The 27,243-nt window shown below is 36.8% G+C and overlaps 1 pseudogene; it reads right to left on the reverse strand.

Annotated features, from left to right (window-relative positions):
* The window catches only part of LOC107691824 (low-density lipoprotein receptor-related protein 4-like), a 125,117-nt pseudogene that overhangs the window by 35,359 nt on the left and 62,515 nt on the right, over positions 1 to 27,243 (reverse strand).

A 27,243-nucleotide genomic window follows, 5' to 3' on the forward strand; every position in this document is an offset into this window, starting at 1 on the left:
GTTTTTGTTAAATGTGAGCCAAAATCATCACAATTAAAAGAACCAAAGACTTAAACTACTTCAGTCTGTGTGCATTGAATTTATTTAATACACGAGTTTCACAATTTGAGTTGAATTACTGAAATAAATGAACTTTTCCATGACATTCTAATTTATTGAGATGCACCTGTACATTATCAATCAATTATGATTAACATGTAATTAAACATGTCTGAAAACATTACATTCAGTTCATACTTAATTATATTCTTTTAATAAAAATTAATAGAAGATTTTCTCAAGGGTAAATGGTGAATGACACACAGCCTACTATATATGAGCCAAGTAAATCCTAGCCTGAAATGACAGAGTGAAAAGGGCAAATGGTTTACCCCATCTCATGGAACAGGGCAATGGCACGAGGGCTGTCCAGGTTCTGCCACACAAGCACTTTTCTCATGGAGCCATTGAGATTAGCCACCTCAATGCGGTTCGTCCCCGTGTCCGTCCAGTAGATTTTTCTGCCCACTGAATCCACTGCCAGACCATCTGTGGTCACTAGACCTGAAAGATTGGAGGAAACACTTTAAAAGACTGAAAAAGTTGAGTGACTGGAGAAAAGGAATACGATTACTGTAAGTAGTTTTGAGGTTAACAGTAGACTCCTTACCAGTTGAAATAATGTCCTCATATTCTGTACCATTGACATTGGCTCTGCTGATTTTCTTTAATGTACTGTCTGACCAGTACACTTTACCTGCAGGAGCAGTAAAATATTCATAATGATGTTCCCTAAATGAACATTATAAGTGAAAGTGTCTATACATTGAGAATTTCCTCACACCTTCTACTGCATCCACTCCAATGGCAATGGTGTTCTTCATAGACACACTGACCGGCAGAACCACATCAGCGAAGTACGGGATGTCCAAAGAAATCATTCTGATGTCTGTCCGCCGGGCAAAGATCAGGAAGCTGTTCATTGCTGTGAGAGAGAATAATGAAGGATTTCTAAAGGAACATTTCACTCAAAAATGAACATCCGTCATAAACAGCATCAATAATGTTTTCATGCAAAGTTGCAAATTAAGCTTCTGCAAAGAAAATTGGAATTTTGCATAAACCATTTGCAAATAAAGCACAGCTTCCATCCCATGTGATAAAGAGAACAAAATCGTCACTTTCTGGGAAAATGCAGCAAAATATCAGCAATACAAAAATAAAGCTGATGTAAGCCTGTGATTTTTTTTTTTTCTACACAAAAACAAATGCTGTCATGTTATCTTGCATTTGGATGCCTGATGTTTGGGAACACAATCTTGTGAGACGGTTCTGAAAGGTAATTATACTAAATAATGTCAGTATTTTAGAAGGATTAAAACAATATTTTAGATGCTGTGCAATGAGATTCATCGCATGGGTAGTACCATTATCCAATTACATGATCTATTGAGGCAAAGTCGCGTGAATATTTTGCTGTGCATTGAGGAATTTATTCAGTAAATGTGTTTACATTTATCTTTTTTCTTTTACTATTTGAATTCCATTTTAAGACTTCCATCCAGCATTTTTTAATTGCAATATCCCAAAATTCACACAAAAATGCATGGATGGAAACACAGGCACTGACTTTCCCTCATAATGTTCCAAACCCATATTATATTCTTTATTCTGTGAAACACAAAGGGTGTGTCTTTTTTCCACTCAACAAAAGTGGAAGGTGATGTATATTTACAAGCTCCAAAAAGGACAATATACCAGTACACTTCATGCATTTTCACTCAGTGGACAGCTATCCATTCAGAAAAGACAGAACGTAAAAGGCTTTCCGAGATGCATTCTAGACAGACTGCAACCCGATCACCCAAACCTCTTTAGGAAATGGTTTGACATGCATTTCATACATGACTTGGTCAAGTGTAAACACATCTGGTTGTTCAGGCTGCATACGTAAGCTTTAAACTACCTCACCATACAGATGTATGATTCACACGCTACATCACATTTTGGCATTAACCTGGATGACCACAATGTTCCTTCCGCCCAACTCTCGTCTGCAAACCACAGCTCCAAACGTTCCTCATACGGCTTGGGTTCCCTCTCTTCACACAAACCCAAAGCTGAAACTTCCCTTTCTAAGCGCAAACTAACTCAGTGAAGAGACAATGTTACAGGCAGAGGCTATTTGCACTAAGTGAAAATAGTAGTTAGTTTTGAGCATGGTAACAATACAAGCTACACACGTTGCAGGCGATGTACCAGTGCATCCAATCAACGTACGGACACCACATCCAATTTCAGCTTTAATATGGAAGCCCATTTCCACCGCGCAAGAAAAAAACCATGCTTTGCTAAGACTTTAAAAGTCATAATTAAGAGAAGTCAAACTTTTGACTTTATCATAATTATGTCACAGATGAAATTATGCCATAAAAAGTCAAAGTTCTGACATACTAAGTCAAAATTATGAAATAAAAAGGCAAAAAATACTATTTATATCAATTTTTATTTTTAATCTCATAATTATAACTTTGTGTCATAACTTCAACTTAGTATGTCAATTTCGACTTTTAAAGTCACAATTTCAACTTTTTATTTCATAAGTAGTACTTTTCACATTTAATTATGACATAATTAGTATCTCAATTTCAGCTATCTCATAATGATTTAATATGTAATCATTTTGAGATAAAAAGTTGAAATTATGACATACTAAATTGAAACAACTGTTAAAATGTTTACATATTAACACAAATTATGAGATAAAAAGTCCTATTTATGAGATAAAAAGTCGAAATTCTGAAATACTAAGTTGAAATTGAGATAAAAGGTTGCGTATATCCATTTTGATTTTTTTTATTTCATAATAATAACACCTTCATAATTTAAACTTTTTATTTATTAATTATGCCTTAATGTCACAATTTTGACTTAAAGCATAATTGTTTTTCTTTTCATCTCCGTCACTCATTTTCCACGTTAGGTCTGTTTATGTCAGAGTGCACACACGTATCTTTTACGCATCACAACATGCAGTTTTGTTAAATTTAAACCTGTTGATGAAAACGATGCATTCTAAAAATGCGTTCTAAAAGTCTAAACAATTCATAATAAGGTATACAGAATTATTCACAGTATTTTAAAGTACTCTGATAACAAAGCTACGCATTATATCATATTAAATCATATTACCGAACACCAGCACTTTTACTCTCCACGCCACTGTCCCAGTTTACCTCATGGTTTCTTTTGTCATTTTGGTGGGCGGAGCTACCGTAAACAGCCTTTGTCAATCAGATAGCTATTTGCACCATCAAAACGCATTAAGTGGCCAAGACTAAATATCCCCTGAGGGCCAGAGATTCCCACCCCTGTGCAATTAAGTGCGCAAACAGAGACAAATCCCCTACTGAATTGTACGGGAAAGCGAACCGAATGGTTTCTCACCTTCAGAAATGCCCCATGACATCATCACCACTGACACATCATAACGGCGACCCCTAAATCCCTGAGGCGACTCAAAATGAGTCTCAAATTTCAAAGACTGCCCTTGCAACAAAAACCACGGACTGAAATGTCACCTGGAATCCCAAAAGCAAAGAACACCTGCGGCCATTTCATTAAATTTCAAGTGAATTGTGGAGTTATGGCTACTGAATGAGAAGTTATTGCTGGTTTCTTAGATATTCGAGACGGGTAGAGTAGCATGGACTTATCGGCATTACCGTGAGTGCAAGTCTTGCCGTCTGCCTGTAGGTTGATACCAGTGGGACATGCACAGCTTGAGGCTTTGGGAGCAGGAGCCAGGAGGCAAAGGTGACTGCAGCCGCCATTATTCACCGAACAGGGCGTCTGGACTACAGACAGAAAGCAGAAAGAGTGGAGACAGGTGTGAGAGAGAGGAGGCTAGAAATGGCCGCTCAATCAGATGTAACAGAAAACAGGCCTCTGGGTGTCTCGGTGGATCATTATACACCAATGAGACTCCAGACTGAAGATCAGTTACCGCTGGCCTTAATCCGCCGTCTGAAACCCAAGACATCGAATACGACAGAGACCCACATTCCTCTTTAACACATATCTGCTAGGCATGCGTGTGAATTTCAGTTGTCAACAGGAGAAAGACGACGAACAGGGCTGCTAACTGCTAACTTGAAAATTAATTATATGTTTAAATTATTTCATTCATTTTTATTGCATACTTGTAAGGCATTTTACCTAATTTGATGTGCTGAGTGTACAACAAAAACTTATTTACGCCCTTAAAAACAAAGGTCCTGCATTGGCATCAATGGTTCCATGAAGAACCTTTAACATACATGGAAACTTTTAATTGCACAAAAAGGTTCTTTATAGTGGAAAACGGTTCTTTAGATTATTAAAATGTTCTTTGCACTAATAAAAAATGGTTCTTTTAAGAGTGGTTTACTGAAAGGTTCTTTGGGGAACCCAAAAAGTTCTTCTATTGTATTTTTGCGATTAATTTTAATTTTGATTATAAAACATAGCCAATCAAAAAAAAAATTATGAAAATACACTTTAAAAGAATATACTAAAGTGCAATCTAAATGTAGTGTTTTCAGACACTTAACTGCATGTTAATTGCAATAGAATGAAAAAGTAGTATAGTTTAAATTTAAATTAAATGCAGTGTTTTTACCCGCTTAAGTAGGACTATATATATATACACACATGTATATATGTGTGTGTGTGTATGTGTGTATTTCATAATTTTTTTAATTGTCTTTGAAATATGGTTAAAGTACTGCTGAATGTACCGACAAGCATTTACGGTAAATTAAAATATACTTTAATGCCATTTCTATTGAAATGTGTATGTCATGCAATTATTTGCAATTGCACATTTGTACTCATGAAGTTGCAATTCAGTACATTTAAAATATACTTACTGTAGATATAGAATAACACACTAAAGTTAAAATTATAATTAAGTACTTTACATGTGCTTTAGTATGTCAGTTAGTCAACACATAAAAATAAGTGCACTTTAAAGCATGACAAAAGATTATTAAAACAATGATTTAAAATGCACTTTTAAGTAAAACTTCATTTGACATTATTACAAAGTGCACTTTTTCAAAAGTGTACTTAAGTGTGTTAAGAAACAGTCACGAAAGTGTCTCTCTTTAAGTCACTTAAGTGGCCTTTTATTTTACAGATTATATCTGCACTTCTTGTTGTTTTCAAGTGAACTCATTATAAAGCACCCAGGATGCACCACAGCAAAGAGTGGCTACACTGACAAACTTTTGACTGTATTGTATATTGTATTTGCTACCAGTATCATTAATACACAATAGAGATAGTCTCCGGTGATGTTTTACCTGTAGTTCTGTGATGGTGGAACATGTGAATGTCCATGAGGTTTTCAAGGTTTTCTGCCAGCGTTCTTCGGTCCAAACCAGTGAGCTTATCTGCACTTTGGATGCTCTTGGATTGCCAGTCAGTCCAAAAAATTCTGTCTTCGTGGAGCGTCAACCCAAACGGATGAGGCAACTGACTGCCAATCAACACCTTCATTGGATAAGAATGAATAAAAGTTTAACCTTAGAAGGAATGAACTGCAAATCAGTTTAACTAAAGAACCCATGTCTACCTGTCTGCCTGATCCATCGAAATTGCCATACTCAATGGTCTTAATGCTAGCATCGGCCCAATACAGTCGCTCAGTGCTATAGTCTATTGCCAATCCATTAGGCCAGGTCAGGTTTGTTGAGATGATAACTGTACGGTTGGATGCGTCCATTCCAGCACGCTCAATTTTAGGATTGGCACCCCAGTCTGTCCAGTACATGAATCTATTGTGAAACAAAAGCGGTTATGTATCATTTCTTTATATTGTGTAAACCTCAACAGCTACTACTACTTGTAATACTGTCAAAACGTCTATAAAGCATCCTCCATTTATATTGGCACCTTTCATAAAAAGGCTAAGTTTTTTACTTTTTTTAAGTCTGAAAAGGAATAGTTCATCTCAAAAATGAAAATTCCATCATCACTTTCTCATCCTGTATGATATTCTTATGTTGAACACAAAAGAAGATATTTTGAAGAATGCTGGTCATCAAACAGTTGATGGTCCCCATTGACTTCCACAGTATTTCTTTCCCTACTACAGAAGACAATGGGGACTAACAACTGTTTGCTTCTTCAAAATATCTTCTTTTGTGTTCAACATAAGAAAGAAACTGACATGAGGGTGAGTAAATGACCATTTTCATTTTTGAGGTGAACTATTCCTTTAAGCATCATTCAAAATTTTCACAAAAATCTAACCTTTAATTGACGTAAATTATATAAAATTACAAAAACGTGTGTCACTATCATTGCAACCTAATTTTTATTGTACGTTTTTTACAATTTTAGATCATTCCTGTAGCTCAAAAAGTAGGTCATGGGTTCGAATCCCAGGGAAAGCAAGAACTGATAAAATGCAAACCTTAAATGCAATGCAAGTCGCTTAGGAAGAATCTGCTAAATGCATAAACAAAATTTTTTTTTGGTAAAAAAAAAAAAAACCTGCCCGGTTAACACTCAATAGGTAAAAAACATGACTTGCTGATTCACTGGGATATAAAACTGAGGTCATGAACAGGCCAAATTCCTATACTTATTAATAACTATAGGAAGGACCCAATAAAGTAATGATGTGTGATAAAAGACTTTTGACTCGCACACATCAGGAATTAGCTCTGTTGTTGAAAATGCCCATTTCCATTATTAATAAGACTGTTTGATGGTCAGACGGGCACACATATATAAGTCATATATAACCATCTGCATTCGTGGAGGACACTGTATAACATTGCATATTGAACCGTACTTGACCTACCCTCCGATCGGGTCAACAACAATGTCCCGGGGACGGTCGAGGTTCTCCCAGATCAGAACTGTGCGCATGCTTCCATCCGTGTTTGAAACTTCAATCCGATCTGTGCCTAAAACAGTTACGAAAACAAGTCTTTTCTAAATAACACTGGAACAAAATGAATATCTAGTTGGCATGAAACTCTGCAGCATATGCCTGTCACTGCTCTTCTAGCATGTCACTCAGAGTATAGTTGCACTAACAGCATCTACATTCAATGAAATTAGAAGAAAATGGAGTGAGAAGTAAAGACTAGAACTAAAAAAATGAAAACAAAGTATTTGTCTTGTAGTGTGCGTTTGGTCTTAAATGGACTTAAACAATGGAAAGTATTACATGAAAAGAGGCATACAGCGTAGATCTGATGCTAGGATGTGAAAGATGAATTAATAACAGAACAGTACCTGCATCAGTCCAGTACAGTTTGTGTGTAAGCCAATCGATAGCTAGACCTGCAGGGCTTTCCAAACTGGTGTCCACCACAACCTGCAAGCGACATGAATATCATCTGTCAGATTACATGACAAAACATTATAACCACCTACTACACAAGGGAGGATTTGTTTGTTTTGCTAGTTTGTTCTCCAGGGGTCAGTGTTTTACACATTTCTGTATTAATAATTCATACACTAGACACCCAACAGCAGTGGCATGAAAAGACCTAATCAAAGGCAAGAACAACAGATTAACTAAAAGGACAATTAAAAATAAAGCATTAGTACTTACACATCATTTCTTTGATTTTTTATTTATTATATACATTCACTCCCTAATTATTCCATTCTGTTCCATTTTATATTCTATATTTTATTTATGTGTTTATTTATTAAGGTTACAACATAAATAATCTCATAAGTCTCTAATGCTCACCACAGGTGCACTTAATTAAAAATAAAGTACAAACAGTAATATCGGGTTTATTATTAAAATCAAGCATAACTGTTTTTATTTTAATACATTTTAAAATGTAATTTATTCCTGTGTATTTTCAGCATCATTACTCCAGTCTTCAGTGTCACATAATCCTCAGAAATCATTTTAATTCGCTGCTCAAGAAACATTCCTGATTATTATCAATGTTGAAAACAGTTGTGCTGCACAATATTTTTGTGGAAACTGTGATACACTACCTAAAAGTTTGGGATAAGTGTGATAAAAATAGAAAGAAATTAATACTTTTATTCCGAACGGAGGCATGATCAAAAGTGACAGTAAAAACTTTTATAATGTTGCAAAAATATATATTTCAAACAAATGCTGCTCTTTTGAACTTTCTATTAATCAAAGACAATTTAGTTTCAGTTTCTATGAAAATACTAAGCAGTAATAATAACGGTTTTGAATATTGACAATAAATGTTTCTTGAGCAGCAAATCAGCATATCAGAATGATTTCTGAAGATCATGTGACACTGAAGACTGGAGTAATGATGCTGAAAATACAGCTTTGATCACAGAAATAAATTACATTTTACAATATATTCACATAGAAAACAGCTTTTTTAAACTATAATATTTCCACAAAAATCTCCCTCTGTATTTTTGATCAAATAAATGCAGCTTTGGCAATCATAAGAGACTTCTTTCAAAAATATTACAAAATCTTAAAGATATATATAAATATGTGTGTGTGTGTGTATATATATATATATATATATAATATATATAAAGATGTATATATATATATATATATATATATATATATATATGTATGTGTGTGTGTGTGTTTTTTTACACACCACTGCCCAACAGTGTCAATCTGATCTTAAAATCTGCTCTTTGTGTCTCAGGCTAAATTCCTGCTAACCTCCTGTTTGCTTCCATCCCATTTCGCTCTGTTGATGGAATCAGTGGTGACGTCAGTCCAGTATATATAACGCTCACTGGAGTCCCAGTCCAGGGCCACTGCGTTTCGAATATCAGCCAGTGGAATGACGTCGTCCAGCTTGTCTTCATTGTCAAAGCTGATTCGACGGATGTCCGTCCTTCGGGCAAAAAGCAGGAACTTGTCAAGACCTGATCAAAGACCAAAGGTCTCCTGTCAGTTCTCCAGATTTAAGAAGCGTTTCAGTCTATAATATTTCCACAAAAATCTCCCTCTGTATTTTTGATCAAATAAATGCAGCTTTGGCAATCATAAGAGACTTCTTTCAAAAATATTACAAAATCTTAAAGATATATATAAATATGTGTGTGTGTGTGTATATATATATATATATATATAATATATATAAAGATGTATATATATATATATATATATATATATATATATATGTATGTGGAATATCAGCCAGTGGAATGACGTCGTCCAGCTTGTCTTCATTGTCAAAGCTGATTCGACGGATGTCCGTCCTTCGGGCAAAAAGCAGGAACTTGTCAAGACCTGATCAAAGACCAAAGGTCTCCTGTCAGTTCTTCAGATTTAAGAAGCGTTTCAGTACATACATGTCACAAAATCAGAAACTTGTTCAATATGAAAAGAAAAATGTCAAATTTCGCTAGGATTTGTTAAATAACATATATCGTTTAGTTTGTGGCTGTATTATTCATTTTTTAACTTGTAAACAAAGACAGTTAGTTAGAGATCAGCTGCAATTGACAGACTTATTATCGATTATGAACAAATATCATAGTTAGTCTTACGATGTTAAGGTTGTATATGACACTGTAAAAAAAAAAAAAAGGAACAACACATTTCCACTTTACAAAACCTTTTGAGTCTCAAATGCAATTTTCTTGAAGCTACAGTACATAAAACAACATTTTAGACCAACAGAATAATTTTTGTCCCCCAATTAGTCAAACACAAAATAATTTCTTGTTGAACAATATTGCTGAAATGTTAAGGGTTTGTGGTTTCCCGGCATGCATTACAGATTAATCAATTTGCTGAACAAGAAATCTGTTGTCTTGGTAAATTTATTGGTTGAATGAGGCATTTTGCATTTACTGAACTAACAAATTCAAATTGACAAAATATAGTCTTACTTAGTACAATTTACGACAATAGTTTCTAATTATTAAGATGACTTCAAAATCTGAATGCATCATGTTACCCTGAATATTACATTTTTCCTCAACCTTTTTAAATACAGTTTACTCTAAAGCTACTAACATGCATTTTTACGAATAAATAAGGTACAAAGTTGTATCTTTAAGGGTAAAACAAGCTGTTGTATCCATAAAAGCACTATTTTTTCAGCAATGCTTCAGTAAACCTTCCTGAATTTGCAATTCGATTTTCTGACAGTTACCCAGAACGCGAGTGGCTCCTCGAGGTACCGACACAAAAACGCACACAATCACTTTCTGGAAGTTTGCATTGCACTTCTCATGTTACTGTACCCTTAAGGTGAAGGGATACTGCTGTAGCACGAAAGGAGGATAAATATATAAACCATGGATAAATAACAAACTAGCAGTACTCACTCTGGGCACAGTTATAGTGGTCCACCTTTTTAAAGCCAGTAGGACAAGTACAAATGTAGGTCTTATTGCTTGGAAGACACAGGTGACTGCAGCCTCCATTATTGCTCCCACAGCGGTTTCTCCCACCTAAACATAACAAGAGAAAAAAAATTAATAATGCTTTTATAATTACCATAATTGACTCAACCCAGGGTCAGTGGAAAAACATGACTGTGGCAACATTGCTGCATAAATTATGTTGCTTCTTGCACATTTCGCAATCATTTCAAAGTGAAATGTCCAGTGGGTGGCGCTAAAAGCATGTACAGTTTTATCAGAAACAGATGAACGTGGATCTAGCAATGTTTTATTACGTTAGTTGTTGTACATATAGTGGCAGTAATGAAATGTCCAAGGTCAGTACTTTAACGTGTTTGAAAATAGTGTACAATCTACTCTAAACCTTACATGAAACCTAACCGGATAGTTAGACTTGTTTCCAAATGCGCCACATCTCAAGTTCAATGTTGTACCGGGTGCACTATCAAGCAAGTTTACTATGTCAGAGAAGCCAAATTTATGGATTTATGGTGCAAACATCAAAATGTATTAGTTTACACATCATGCACTATGGTAAAAGGTCACAACATAGTATTGTGCAAGGAACTGTGTGAAAATAAGCCTTCATTAATCAATAATCTGCCCCTGTAATCATAATTTGTGTGAAAGGGAATGAAAGTTGTTGTTTTGTTTTTTGGGGGGGGGAGTTTTGCATCAATGTAGGCAGAGGCATGTTTTTCCAATGAGCCTAGGTTGCATTTAGGTAATTTTGATTTGCGTTTGTAAACATTGTATACTATACTACAAGTAATAGGGACTTTATGGTTAGTTAACCTGCAGGTTGTCTCTGTGGGTGTAGGGTGTGGATGTCCATGGGAAAGTGCAGCTTGTTTCGGATGACCTCTTGGTTCTTGCCAGTAAACTTGTTTGCACTGTTGATACTCTTGGTGTGCCAGTCGGTCCAGTACAGACTGTCTTCAAACACCGTGATGGCAAAAGGATGTGGAAGACCTGGCAGAGGGAAAAGTTCACAGATATATTTAGCCTCTGTACTCTAAAATGCATTTTTTATCGTGTTGTAGCGAATCAGCTCATAAGGGAAATATGAATAATTAATCATAACTAGTTATAATTAATTATAAATAAACATAATGATTAACAACAGCAGTCCAAAGCTCAAGCAGTAAAAGTCTAAAGACATAACCGTGTTACACAAAGGTGACTGACTTCCAATATTTTGTTCCAGCTCAGAGCTAGTGACTATATCAACTAGAGAAAACGTAACAATTCTTCCCATGAATTACAGATTTGGAGTATTGGTCTTGTTGATTTATTATCCCCCTGTTGTTTAAGAGTGAAAATGGCGCTTTATGTTACGTTTGGTCAAATTACTTTTGGGTTCTCCACAACACTGAATAAGTGCATATGTAAAAACATTACAGGTTTTATTGACTGTCAAGTCTACATCTTTTATGTTGAGGTAAATAATGCTTGTTTTCAATGCAGCTGGGCTTTCTTGAGTGAAGAGTGTCACAAGATCTCTTTCTCTCATCACACACACAAACAAAAGGTTTTTTTTTTGTATTTATATCAAGGCACACTAGAATTCTTGACTCTGATTGGCTGTTCTAAGGTGTTTATTAATTTTCATTATAGATCAGATAGTTCCAGTCCTTGATTATGATGCATTCTAAGCTGTTGTAAAATACTCCATAAATACAGCTGTGACCTCATTAAATGTGCCAAGCATGTGTCTGTGTCTAATGATAACCATCATTAATACTTAAGCAGCTAAACTTCTGCAGTAATGTCAAATTAAAAGTTTTACTTTGGAGTGCTTCATGTTTAATCTTCTTTTGTCGTGCTTTAAAGAACACTATTTTTAATGTTGACTAACATACTAAAGCACATTTAAAGTACTTGATCATAATTTTAACTGAAGTGTGTTATTACATTACATTTTAAGGTACTATCTTTTAATGTATCTTTTAAACTGCAAATTCATCAATACAAATGTGCAATTATAAATGCTTGTCAGCACATTCAGCAGTACTTTAACCATATTTCAAAGACAACAGTAAGTAACTATGAAATTACATATGAAGACATGCATGTGCTTAAGTCCTACTTAAGGGGGTCAAAAAAGCACTCTAAAGTCTAATTGCATTTAATATACATTTAAATTATAATACATTTAACTGTAATTAACATGCAAGTGCCTGAATACATTACATTCCTTTCACACTTTATTTCCATAAAAAGTACTCTTTTTGAAAATATGCTGAAGTGTACTTCTTTTTCACAAGGCTCTATTGGGATTTTGGGATAAAAATTAGACATGAAAACTTCAAATTTGTATATAAAGCAGACTGGCAGAGGTAAACTACTTTCAAACCACTAATTAGCTACTTTCCATCCTTCAGGGATTAGAAACTCTTTCCCTCTGAGTCAATCTGAGGTGGGGGAGGGTGAGTTCACGGCACATGGTCGGGACATTTATGATTTTCTCAAAGCTGGTTAAGACATGCTCCTAAAAACCCCAATGAAATCTCTCTCTCAAAAAAAAAAAACAGCTAAGCAAACGCTTAATTTACCAAAAGCCATAAACAAAGGCACTTACTATAACCTCCTATTTAAAAAAAAAATCTTAAAACAATATTTCTCTTCTTTCGGCATTGCTTTTATGCTCTACACTCTTAAAAATAAAGTTTCTTTATTGGTATAGATGGTTCCAAAAATAACCTTTAACATCGATGGAATCTTTCCATTCCACAAAAGGTTCTTTATGGTGGAAAAAGATTCTTTAGAATTTTAAATGTCTTCACAGAAAGAAAAAATGGTGAACTGTTCACTGAAATGTTCTAAAGGTTTCAAAAGGGTTCTTCACTCTTAGCAACAAAGGTCCTTTATTGGCATTGATGGTTCTGTGAACAACCTTTAACATCCATAGAATCTTTCCATTCCATAAAAGTTTCTTTAAAGTGAATGAAGTTTCTTTCGATTTTTAAAATGTTCTAAGAACTAATAAAAATGGTTCTTTTAAGAACTTTCACTGAAAGGTTCTTTGGGAAACCAAAAATGGTTCCCTTCCGAGGGAATTTCGAACTGCATCCTCTAGAGGTCGCTATGGGGGAACGCCTTCAGGCAGTTTCCGTTCTCGCTTGATTTCTGAGGTAATCTAGCGAGTGGGCGGAGTGTGTTTAGCTCCCATTGGAGCTGAATGCATGCTGCGTGTTGCTGTTGCGGTGAGAATTGTCTGCCCATTGCCCGCGATTTGCGGTTGATGGGCAGAACATGGAAAGCATCTGACGGGAAAATTTTCCCTATCAGTGATTTCCTTCTGGTTATATAGGTATTGTATAATGTGGATATCTGTCTGCAGTTGTTGGACAGATGATTTATATCATGTCCTTATCAGATAACCACATTATACTGCACTCTGGGAGCCCATTTCTGAAACCTTTACTTTCATTCAGGGTTGTATGACTCTCTGTGTTTAAGTGTTGGCTTGCGAGCCTCCTTGATGCTTGGCCCTGAACTGAGCTGGTGCTCCTGTACCCACAGTTGTGTGTGGTAGAATATCATGCTCTCTGGGGCTAGAGGCGAGACTTGAGGGAGGTGATCTGGATGAGGCATTCCCAATGCCTTCGTCTGGACCGGAGTAAACCTTGAAACATCTACTCACCTCCCTCTGAGGGTATTAACATCTGCTCTCATCTTCCTCCCCTTAATTCCCCTAAAACCACCCACCTGACCGAGGTTAGGTAGGAGCCTCCTGCACTTGCATTACAGTCTCTCATGCTGGACCTATGATGTTTTGCTTAGTTTCTATGTCTCATAGAACTACCTACTGAGGGTCCGGACCCAAGTGCTCTTCGGACTTCGTCTTCAGATTATATCCGTGAGCTTAAATCATGCCCGGGAGCCGTGGTTGGTGAGTACGATCCTTTATATTTACTCTATTGCTAGTTTTATGTGAGCTAAGTTTTATGTGAATTCACTAACTAGCTTTTCTCCGCAGCGCTACTTGGACCTGTCTTTCTGTTTTTCTAACTTTGTTTTAGGGTTAGGACCTCTGCGAGCACTTCCCTGCTGAAGTCAGAACCTCTCGCTGTTGACCAATTGTGGTGATGGTAGCTCACCTGTCGGTACTGGATCCAGGCTGGATGATAGCCCTGCATCTTCGGCTTCATGCTTACTGGACCACGCAGCCAAGTTGCTGGGCCTCTGCGAGAGCCTACTTAGCCGATCAGGTCCGCAGTATAACGCTGCAACCTCAGGACCCGCGGGTCCTCCATTCGGGTTGAGCGTTTTTCAGAGTATAATGCTTTGTGATGTGCTCCCTGATGTCCTGGCTGTGTGTTTGCTTTGAGAAGCTGTCCCAGCCAGGACGCGCTACACATGTCTCACCCCGAGGGGTCTCCTGAGATTTGAGTCATCCTCTCAACCATCATGCACGTTCTCTGAGCTAGAGCTCCTCTCACTGAGGCGTTGAGTGTCCTAACACTCTTTAGTTCCACTCTGCAGTTCGATAGACGGTCAGGCCCACGGGACCTCACTGTCACACTGCCCTTATGGTCGAACCGGTGAATCGCCCCTCTGCGGAGTGGGCTTGAGTACACTGCGTTCCCTGAGGTATGAGTGAGATGTGTTTCTGCGGAAACCCTTCCTGAGTGCTTCAGCTCTGAGAAGCAGTAGCTCTTCATGCATGAATGGGTTATTGGGTCCAGTTGTTTCTTCAGGTTCTCTTCGGGTCTGGTTAAACGGGACCCATGCTCTCTATCGAGATAGAGAGAAGACTGTGTTCAGCTGCATCAGTTGACGGTCTCTCATTGGGCCCTGCTAGACTGCCCCTTCTAATCTAGCGCTGCCTTGTGGTCGAGCTGAGAAATGCTCCCCTCACTGCGAGGGTTAGCTATGAGCCTATCGCTCCCAGTTTGTTTCTTTGAGGGCCCGCCTCAGCTTGAGAGCCGAGAGCGCTGCTCCCGAGAACTCCATATGCAACAATACTTAGGCCCATTGTTAAGCCCGTCCCTGTCGTCTCCTTGGTCAGTTGCCTCTATGCTAACCTGTTGTTCCCTGTTGAAATGTGTGATCCCCTTTTAAAATGGATCCCATTTCTGATGTCCCATTTGCGGTCAATCTGCTCCCCTGACATGGCCGTGGCTCCCCTCACTGCGGGAGGGTCTTTCATAAGCTTGCTGGTCCTGGGCAGATTATGTGAGTCCTTCTCTTTAGTTGAGAGCTAGGTACTTTGCCCCTGGGCTATTGATCGCTTCGGTCGAGCTGGGTTCCTTCTCTCTTAGCTAAGGCCGAGCCCTCTGCTCTATGAGCTCTGTGACAGCGACATCAGGTAGTTTGGCCGCTTGCTGCCTCCCTGATTAGTTGCCCCTATTTGGTCGAGCCTAGCAGTGCTCCCCTCACCTCGGAGGGTTACCTTTGAGCATGCCACTCCCAATTGAGCGTCTGAGGTCTCCTCTCATCAGGTCCTCAGCTCTTGGAGCTCCATTGAGCAGCAACCTCAGGTTGTTAGGCCTCTCTCCGCCTCCCTGTTAGGCTGCTCTCTTTGTTGGTTGAGCTTAGCAGTGCTCCCCTCACCTTAGAGGGTACTCCTTTAAGCTCTGATTAGCAGTCATGCCAGGTTGCTGGGCCATCTTGTTGCTGGCAACCTGACGAGTTGCTTGTTGAGTGAGCTAGCTGTGCTCCCCTCACCATGGCGGGTCTCTTGCAAGCACACCGCTCACTTCTGAGCATCTGAGTCCCTCTCATTTGAGAGTTGAATCCTTCGCTCTGTGAGCTTCACTGGGTAGCACATCAGGACTTTGCCTTCCTCTTAGGCTGCTCTCTTGGTGAGCTCAACAGTGCTCCCCTCACCCTGGAGGCTTATCTACAAGCACGCTGCTCCCTAGTCGGGCGCTGGTGTCCCTCTCTTGGTCTGAGAGCTGGGTGCTACGCCCCTTCTAGTTATGCTTGAGCAGATGCTCCGGAGTCTGTTCAGTGACTGCTATGGTTGAGTTGGCGATACTCCCCTTTTTCACTCCCCGGTTTTCACCTTGGGCTCCACTTAACTTATGTATCCCTGTTGATACATTTCTGAGCAGGGTGTTGCTACCAAAGATCTGTCGAGCCAGTTCTTTGAGCAAGCTCATTCAGAGCTGGCAGTAGCCCCCCTGGGTGACAGGCCAGGGTCTGGTTTGGTTTTTTAGACACCTGGCCATATCCCCTCAAAGGAATCTCTTTCTTCTGATTCCAAGCCTTTGAGCTCTGCCCTAGGCTTGGGTTGCCCAGCCCTTATCAGGTAAGTTGTTTAGGGTATGCAGCTCAGGCCCATGGCCGCTTCTTCGCCATGAGGGGATAATGTCACTGACAGCCGTCAAGGCGTCCTAGGGGCAACTCCCACAGCTATGGTAGAGTTGGTACTTAGGGCTCACCGTGGTTTCTGGCATGCACTCCCCTCAGCATGGCGGCATGGGTATACCATTCCCCATAACGACCTCTAGAAGATGCAGTTCGAAGTTCACTCGGAAGGGAACGTCTCAGGTTACGGATGTAACTATGGTTCCCTGAGAAGGGAACGAGACACTGCGTCCTCTAGTTCCCTTGCCATGCTTCGGACGCAAGCTTCAGACGAAGAAGCGGATGACGTGTTCTCCCGGCGCCCTTTTATACTGTGATCGTGCCGGGTAATGACGTCGTAAGCTGTCGCTGGCCAATGTTATTGTCGTGTTTAGCTGTATGCTTCAGAAACCGGTCACACTGACGGAGTTCCCCTATAGCGACCTCTAGAGGACGCAGTGTCTTGTTCCCTTCTCAGGGAACCATGGTTACATCCATAACCTGAGACGTTCTTTATGGCACTGTTGCATAAACCCTTTTTTGGAACCTTAATTTTTAAGAGTGCATGGAACCTTTCCACTCCACAAAAGGTTCTTTATAGTGTAAAAAGTTTTTTTTTTTTAGATTTTTTTAATGTTTTTCCCATTACCAAAAATGGTTCTTTAAAGAACTGATCACTGGAAGGTTCTATAGGTACCAAAATGCTTCTTCAATGGCATTGCTGTGAAAAAAAACCCTTTTAGAACCCTCATTTTAAGAGAGCAGCTTGTGTTTTATTCTGGCTTTTACTTTAAACCTGGCGCTCTGCCAGACTATAGGCGTGTAACCACCCTGCCTGTATCTCCCGCTTTTTCTGCACCTTTCACCCTTCCCCAGGTGTACACACACAGTGTGGGGTGGTTTTGTGATCTTATCTTTGTAGAGAAGCAAGGCTTGGTTGGAGTTAGAAGGCTTGTTTGCCTTTTTCTTCTCTTTTTTATCTTTTGTTCCCAGCTCCGCTGCCATCTGCCGTCCCCCTCCTTGCTGGTACCTTTCTCTTGTCATCTCAATCATCGTTCACTTTTGATCTTGTTTCTCCAGTCAACATATATTTTCTCCGTGTGTGTGCACCCTGATTTTTTATAATGCTGGTGCCTCCCTCCCTAGTAAATCTGTCATTGACCACTGTAAGCAAATCTGCGCCGGATTTTTTTTAGAGCTCTGTTTTCAGGTCTAAATATTCCCCCACCTTTCCCAGGTGCACAGGTATTTTGTTCCTGCAAACCCCGAGGCTTAGGCTTTCTTTCTAGTGTGCCATTTAGAGAGACCACTGGTTGCACTCCATCACACATCAGACAGAAAGCTAAATTTATTCATCAGACACTCCTTACTAAACTACTACAGAATGCTACACGAAAAAAAAATCAGACCAACCTAATCTACCTTTGCAAATCTGTGCAGCTGTTGAAAAACTGAATTGATAATATAATTAATGTGCAATGTTTTAAAATAATTTAAAATTTAAAATAATTCGTCCATAAGATGAATTTAGATGTTGTAAACCCTGTTTCCTGAAATAATTACTACAAAATGTTAGTTTACATAAATTTGCTGATTTTTGTGAAATCAAACAGACCTAGTTATTTTTTATATATATATATATATATATATACACACACACAAAGCAAATTGAATAGTTAAGATTATTTCACTGTTTTTAAAGTCTCTTCTGCTCACCAAGGATGCATTTATTTTATCAAATATACAGTAAAATCAGTAATAATGTGAAATATTACAATTTCAAATAACTTTTACATTTGAATATATAGTAAAATATAATTTATTGCTGTGATCAAAGCTGAATTTTCAGCATAATTACTCTTTAGTGTCACATGATCCTTCAGAAATCATTCTAATATGTTGATTTGCTGCTCAAGAAACATTTCTCATTATGTTTGTTATGTATTATGTTTTGTTATGTTTTTGCCGAGTAATATTGTTTACGGAGACCATGATACATTACCATTCAAAAGTTTGGATTAAAAAAATAAAACTTTTATTCAGTAAGGACACATTACATTGATCAAAAGTTACAGTAAATCCATTCATAATGTTACAAAATATTTCTATTTCAAATAAATGCTGTTCTTTGGAACTTTATTGATCAAAGAATCCTGAAAAATAACATGTATCACGGTTTCCATAAAATATAAAGCAGCACAACTGTTTTCAACATTGATAATAATGAGAAATGTTTCTTGAGCAGCAAATCTGCACATTAGAATGATTTCTGAAGATCATGTGACACTGAAGACTGGAGTAATGATGCTGAAAATTCAGCTTTGATCACAGAAATAAATTACATTTTAACATAGATTCATATAGAAAACAGTTATTTTAAATTCTAATAACATTTTACAATATTATTGTATTTTTGATCAAATAAATGCAGCCTTTGCGAGCATAAGAGACATATTTCAATTAATGAATTTATTTTTTTACCTTGGCTGATGACAGCCTTTCTGTTCTTCCCATCCAGGTCAGCTCTTTCAATGACGTGGTGTTTGGCGTCCACCCAGTACATACGGTGACTGGCGTAGTCAATGGTAAGTCCATTTGGCCAGAAGAGGTGCGTATCCGCAATTATTTTGCGATTAGAGCCGTCCATGTTGGCATATTCAATGCATGGCATATTTCCCCAGTCGGTCCAGTAAATCTTCCTAAAGACAGAGCATAAACAATTAGAAATCCTGTTTTATAATATTAAGCAACCATAACAATTAATGTTCTATTTGATAACAACATAACATTGGATACACATCTTTGACAGGAATTATTGTCCTCAGGATTTTACCAGTCTTCATTTAAGTTAATAAAATAAGTGCTTTTGAAGAACACCATGCATTTTATCCATCAGTAAAATGGATAGGGCTTTTTTCCAAGGCTTATTATTTCTCACATACAGCAAGATCTGCATGCATCTGTGTGTAAGAATCAGCAGACACACAGCCGGTCGAAAACAAGGGCTAAATCTTGTTGGAGAGGGAATTCAAGCCAGATTTCATAAACCCCTTTGTCCTCTATGACAAAGAGCCACGATGAGCGGCGGCTGCAACTCAAGCCTTGTGACAATCCCTGGATGAAATTTTTGCCCATCCTTTGTGATTAGAGGCAAATTGAGTTATGAAGTTTAGCCAGAAGTCACCAGAATGGTTTCATGCTCTGCTAACCATTGCTTATTACAGAACAACAACAACAACAACTGGTCACAAGAGGGGATTTTCCCAATGCAAAAGAACAGAGGTTCCAGTCACAATTTTCAGTGCTTAAAATAATAAATGTACAGAATTTTGCATGCACATAAAAAAAAAAAATTAGGAAAGAGTCTGATGTCGATTTTGAAAAAGAGGTACACTTTTAAGAGGTACTCTTAAAAAGTACTTATTATGGAAATCATATACTTTACAAAATATACTGAATGTAATGCTTTTGGCCGCTTGCAGTAACTGCATGCTAACTGCAATTAAATTAAAATGTATTATAGTTTTATATTAAATGCAGTTAGCTGAATTTAAGAGTGATTTCTGGACCCACTTAAGTAGGACTTAAGTGCATCAAAATATGTGATTTCATAATTACTTCTATTTTTCTTTGAAATATGGTTAAAGTACTGCTGAATGTACTGACAAGCATTTATGATAAAATGTCATGTGTTTAAATATATGTTTAGAACTAGACATTTGTAATTATGAAGTTGCACTTTAGTACATTTAAAATATTTTTAATGTAATACTGAATGACACACTACAGCTGAAATGATAATCAAGTGCTTTACATGTGCTTTAGTATGTCATTTAAAATCAAAATAAGTGTACTTCTTTAAAGCACAACAAAAGATTATTAAAAAAATTTTTTAAATGTACTTTAAAGTAAAACTTTTCATGTGACATTATTACAAAGGTCACTTTTTAAAAGTGTACTTGTGTGTGTTAAGAAAGTGTCTTTAAGTGACTTAAGTGGTCTTTTATTCATATGAAATTATCTTCAAGCACAGTTTATAAAAATATACAGTAACACTTTATTTTAAGGTGTTCTTGTTACACGTTACATGTACTTACTATTATAATATCAATAAATTATGCATAATTACATGCAAGTAACACTAAGCCTAACCCTAACCATATACTAAATACATGTAGTGAATTAATAACAGTGCTTAAATGTATAATTACACTGTAACAAAGACACCTTAAAATAAAGTATAACCAAATATACTTTTAATATTTAAAGTGCACTACAAATGCACATTAAATACAATAAATCACACTTATTTTTCTCAAGGTGTACTATGAAAATACTGTAACTCATAGAACGCAAGACTTCCTACCCAGTCCAAAATCAGTATTGAGTATTTATTGTGCAATTATTGTGCTGAATACCCATCTGAAAAACAGCATTATTTGCACATTATAGTATAATTTAAGTAAAACAACAGTCAGAATATTTACCCTTCCATGGGGTGCAGAGCGATGGCACGGGGTTTCTCCATCCTCTGCCATAAAAGCACTTTACGCTGTGTGCCGTCCAGATTGGCCACTTCAATACGAGACGTTCCCGAGTCAGTCCAGTAGAGCTTATTATGAATCCAGTCTATGGCCAGACCACCTAAGAATAATAATATGGGGAAAAAACTATTATTGCTGCTTTAAAACAAACTATTATTGCTACTACACGTTATGTATTATTTATTCCTTGTTTCCTTGCCAAAGCATGAAATTAACATTTGACATACTTTATCTATCATTTAGTGAAAAGTCACTCTGTAAAATATGTTTTAGACATATACATACATACATACATACACGCGCGCACACACACACACACACATATATACTGTATATACACACACATACATATATATATATATATATATATCATTTTTTTAATTAATTTACTTTTCACACGGCATTAGGGCTGTCAAATGGGATCACAAAAACACGATTTTTTCGAAATTTTCACGAAATTTAATTTGACATTTTTGTTGTTGTTGAGTTTTTGTAAAAGTCTTGTTTTGTGTTGGGAAATTGCATGCCATTTTCTTTATCTAAGCTACAAAAGCATTAAAAATAAACCAAGAACTGTTCCTGGATGACTTTATTGCTGTTTCATACGTCTGTAAATCAAAAACCTAAACTGTCAAACTCAATGATTAAAGGCATAGCTCACTCAATTCTGTCATCATTTGCTCAGGTTATTCGAATCCAGTATAAATGTCTTTTTTCTGCTTAAAACAAATGAAGACAGCTGCTGGTAGACATTGACTTCCATAGTATGGAAAAAAAAATACTATGAAAGTCAATGGGAACTAGCAACTGTTTGACCAAAACATTCTTCAAAATAATTCAGCAGAAGAAAGAAATTCATATAGGTTTTGAACAACCTGAGGGTGAGCAAATGATGAATTTTCATTTTTGAGTGAACTATGCCTTTAACTAAGCAGCATAAACAACAAAACTGTTATTCAAACTTTGAACAAATTCTACTTAAAGCGAGCAACATAATGATCCTGGAACGCTTCCATTATCCATCACTGAAATTGTCACTAACTACTTTAGACTGTTTCACGTAGCTCCAGTTTAGTACGTGTCTGCACTCCTGTTAATCAATGCAGCTGTCTACACTCTCTTATTTACACCGTGTCTATGCCTTGTTGACTATAAGTGTCTTTCCATTTGTGTTGCATCTTGCTTTTATTCAGCTAATTGGGTAAACAAGCACGAGTCATAAATCAGTGAATATGAGGAACATACAGTGAAAACGACTGCGTACCTGGACTCTCAAGCCCCGTGGACACGACCTCCTCCACATTACTACCGTTCAGACTGGCTCTCATGATACGGTCCAGTGTCACATCTGACCAGAACACCAGCTCGTTGCTATGATGAAAGTCCAATGCAATGGCATTTTCCAGATTATTCAGTAATAATGTGTATTCTGAGCGGTGCGGCAGAACCTGTCGGATATCAATCCGATTCGCAAACAACAAAACTGGTTCTGGACCTGCAAACAGAAAACCGTTTGTATTAAATTAGTCATCCTGGTTCCAAAATCACCAACGTTTTGCTGCTTGCACAGTAGATACTGAGCCTCACCCAAAGCTTTGCAGCTGCGTTTGTCAGGTCGAAGCTCGTAACCTTGCACACACCAGCAGTGAAATCCTCCTTCTGTGTTGGTACAGCCTTGACTACAATAACCTTCATCTGCACACTCATCAACATCTGCGTTCAGACCACAAACGCAGGAAAGTTTTAGAGAGATTAAATACATCACATAAAAACATTTATTAGTCAGTTTAACCTTTAACAATTTAGAACTTGCAACAACATCTAATAACACTATGGTGAACAATGTAGAAAAGCCAGAGACATCCCTGGATTTCTACACTTAAAAGACCAAATGGATAAGTTTTCATAAAAGCAACCACTTAAGTGACCACTTAAGCTCCTAAAATTAAACTGTCACACATCTTACACTCATATTTTTTGGTGCTTGTGCATAAATATACAGTACCGTGCAAAAGTTTTACAAGTTAGATTCTTCAAAAAGTTAAGTCAGTTATTTAAACCCTTGTGAAAAAGAAGTGTACACTTGTAGTGTACTTCAAAACTTAAAGAGTATTTTTTTTTTAAAACACTGCAGATAATATATTTACAAAATAAAAGGCATTACATGACTATGTTTCTTTACACACTTAAGTACACTTTTAAAAAGTGTGCTTTGTAATAATGTCACATTAAATGTTTACATTAAAGTACATGCTTTAAATCATTGCTTTAAAAATATTTTGTTGTGCACTTATTTTTTGTGTTGACTAACGCACATGTAAAGTACTTGATTATAATTTAAACTGCAGTGTTTCGTTTGATATTACACTTAAGGTTAATATATTTTAAATGTACTAAAACTGCTATTTCATCACTACAAATGTGTAATTACAAATATATTTAGATACATGAAGTTTCAATAGAAATTACATTAAAGTATATTTTAGTTTATCATAAATGCTTGTCAGTACATTTAGCAGTACTTTAACCATATTTTAAAGACAATAGAAGTAACAGTAAGAATGTACTTAAGTCCTACTTAAGTGGGCCAAAAAAGCATTTAAACTATAACATATTTTCAGATTTTAACTGACAATAACATGCAATTAAATGTTTGATCATAACACACTATTTTAGATAATGTACCTATTTTCCCATAAGAAAATGAATAATAACACTGACAATCCTGTTCAAAAGTTTATGTCCCTTTGGTTCTTAATTGTCTTTTGTTTAACCCCCCTTGTCTATGGCCTCACCTCTGCATGTCTTCCCGTCCTGTGTTAATGTGTAGCCGGTGTGACAAGTGCACTGCACCAGACCTCGAGACATCTGGCATTTCTGTGAGCAACCTCCGTTGTTAACATTACAGTTTTCTTCACTTGACTTGGGGCCTATAAACACACACAGGCAATGTTAACAAAGAAAAGAGGAGGGAATCAGATCATCACAGAGGAGCTACCACTACTGATCTTTTGTAATATTTCACAGGTACTGCATGTAATAGTGCATTATGTAGACTCACGACAGTCCTGGTGTGGATGCTCATCAGTCCCATCTTCACAGTCCTTGACGTCATTACAAACCTTACGCTGGCCAATACAGCGGCCATTTCCACACAGGAACTGATCCGACGCACATGGAGGAGTTTCTACGAAGGGAAAACAGAATAATATCATGAAAAGGCAAATAAAATGTAAATAACTCTTTTACATCGAAAATATGAATATGTTTTCTACACATTATCAAAAAAATCCAAGCAGACTTTTCAGAAACCATAACTATGCACAGCAGGTGCGAAGGTTTAATCCTTAAAAACGTCCATTTTAACCTATTTTAACAAAATGTGCAATCTTTAGTTGTCCCAAAGCACAGCATGTAAGCGCATGCATTACTAGATCTTATAAATAATCTGAATAATTCAAAAAGTCCTTTTAATGTGATCTATACTAAGTCTATTTTGGGCAGATTTTGGGAGAAATTTAGAATCACATCAGTGTCTCAGCAATGGATGCTCTGCAGTGAATGGGTGCCGTCAGAATGAGAGTCCAAACAGCTGATAAAAACATCACAATAATCCACAAGTAATCCACAGCACTCTAGTCCACCAGTTAACGTCTTGTGAAGCAAAATGAAACAAATCCATCATTAAGACATTTTAACTTCAAACCACTGCTTCTGGCTAAAATAAAAAGTGAAAACGTCCATCTCCTATTGTCTTTCATATCAAAATCCACCCACATATTTCTTTAGAACTGTTTTGGACTGATTTTGCTTGTAATCGGTGCTTGATCTGTGAATGTTTCTTTCCTTATTCGGACCAGATGAATTTTTCACTGGAGGAAGCGTTATTATGAATTATGGACTCAGCTGGAAAGTGCATGATGGCTTGAAGCTTAAAACATCTTAATGATGGATTTGTTTCTTAACTGATGGACTGGAGTGGTGTGGATTACTTGTGGATCATTGTGATGTTTTTATCAGCTGTTTGGACACTCATTCTGACGGCACCCATTCACTGCAGAGCATCCACTGCTGAGCAAGTGATGCAATGCTACATTTCTCCAAATCTGATAAAGAAACAAACTCATCTACATCTTGGATGGCCTGAGAGCATCCAAGGACATTTTCAACAAGTTTTCATTTTTGGGTTAACTATTCCTTTAAGAGTTAAAAAGTGTAAATTGGCTTTTATGTTCCTTACCCGTCTTTTCACAGCCTTCTTCATCACTGTTATCAGAGCAGTCATCCTCCCCATCACAGCGCCATGACAACCGCACACATCGACCAGACGTACAGCGAAACTGATCAGCCATGCACATCGACGTACCTGACGGTGCGAAAGAGGCATGTGACAGATGTGAAATCCACTCACACACACAAATACTACAATAAAACAGCTACTCACTGCAGTTCTTTTCATCTGATTGGTCGTCGCAGTCGTATTCTCCGTCACACCTCCAGCCTGCATTGATACACATGCCACTGCTGCACATGAACTCTGCAGAACGGCAGGGCTGGTGGGAGGCTGCGTTCACACACACACACACACACACACACACACACACACACGAAACTCTCATCTGTATTAGAAAATCTTCTTGAATAACCCTTGTGAAATGTAGTATACTTTTGCATACTTTTAAAAAGAGCTCTTTTATGGAAATAGACTATTTTATACACTGAATACAGTTAAGTGTGAATTGAATGAAATGTTTTCAGACACTAAATTGCATCTTAATTTCAATTAAATGCATATGTATTATAGTTTAAATCTACAATAAATTCAGTTAGATGAACTTTAGAGTGCCTTTTGACCAATTAAAGCAGGACTTAAGCATTTGTATATGTAATTGCACAAAGTACACATTTATAATGAAGTTGCAATTTAATAGATTTAAAATATGTTAACTTTATATGTAATATTGAACAAGACACTACTGGTAAAATTATAATCATTTAATCATTTTAATACAAAGAAAAATCCAACAAGCAAATAAAAAAATAATAATCCACAGATTTACAGTAAGGAGAACCATTTTATGCTAAAAAAAATATATTTTAAATGAAACACTAAAACAAGCGCACTTGATTGTATTAAATGTGCACTTGTAGTGTACATCAAATATTAAATCTACAGTATATCTAAAAAAAACTTTACTTGCAGATAATATTAATTAAATAAAAGGCCACTTTTTAAGTGTACTTAAAGACAGACGCTTTCATTCCTAACACACTTAAGTACACTTAAAAGGGCACTTTGTAATAATGTCAAAGTAAATGTTTTACTTTAAAGTACATTATAAATCATTGTTTTAATAATCTTTTCATGCTTTAAAGTACACTTATTTTGATGTGTTGACTAACATAGTAAAGCACATGTAAAGTACTTGATTATAATTTTAACTGTAGTGTTTTGTTTGATATCACATTTACCCCCGGTTTCACAGACAAGGCTTAAGCCTAGTCCTAGACTAAAATGTATGTCTGGACTGTTTCAACTAAAAGAAACTTAAACTGACTGATCTTAAAACATGTCACCGCCTTTGTTTTGTCTCAAGATGACCAGTAATGTTTTTTTGTAAGGCATGTTTATAAAAAATTACTTAAATGTCCTAATTGAACTACGGCCTAATCCTGGCTTAGTCTAAACCCTGTCTGTGAAACCAGGCCTTAAAAATAATATATTTCATTTTAAAATTTCAACAAAAATGACATTAAAGTATAGTTTAGTTTATCATAAGTGCTTGTCCGTACATTCGTTAGTACACTTTATCAATATTTCAGAGACAATAGAATTATGAAATTACATAAAGATGTACTTAAAACCTACTTAAGTGGCTCAAAATACTAAACTTAATTGGTAATATAAATTGAAATTATAATACATTTGGATTTAATTTCAAAGTATATTATTTCTATTATAAGTATGCTAAAGTGTGCTTTTTTTTACAAGGAAAGGTGAGAATTAATTATAATGACTGTAAGCAGA

The sequence above is a fragment of the Sinocyclocheilus anshuiensis genome, unplaced genomic scaffold (genome assembly GCF_001515605.1).
Source record: "Sinocyclocheilus anshuiensis isolate Anshui unplaced genomic scaffold, SAMN03320099.WGS_v1.1 scaffold206, whole genome shotgun sequence".
Taxonomy (NCBI): Eukaryota; Metazoa; Chordata; class Actinopteri; order Cypriniformes; family Cyprinidae; genus Sinocyclocheilus; species Sinocyclocheilus anshuiensis.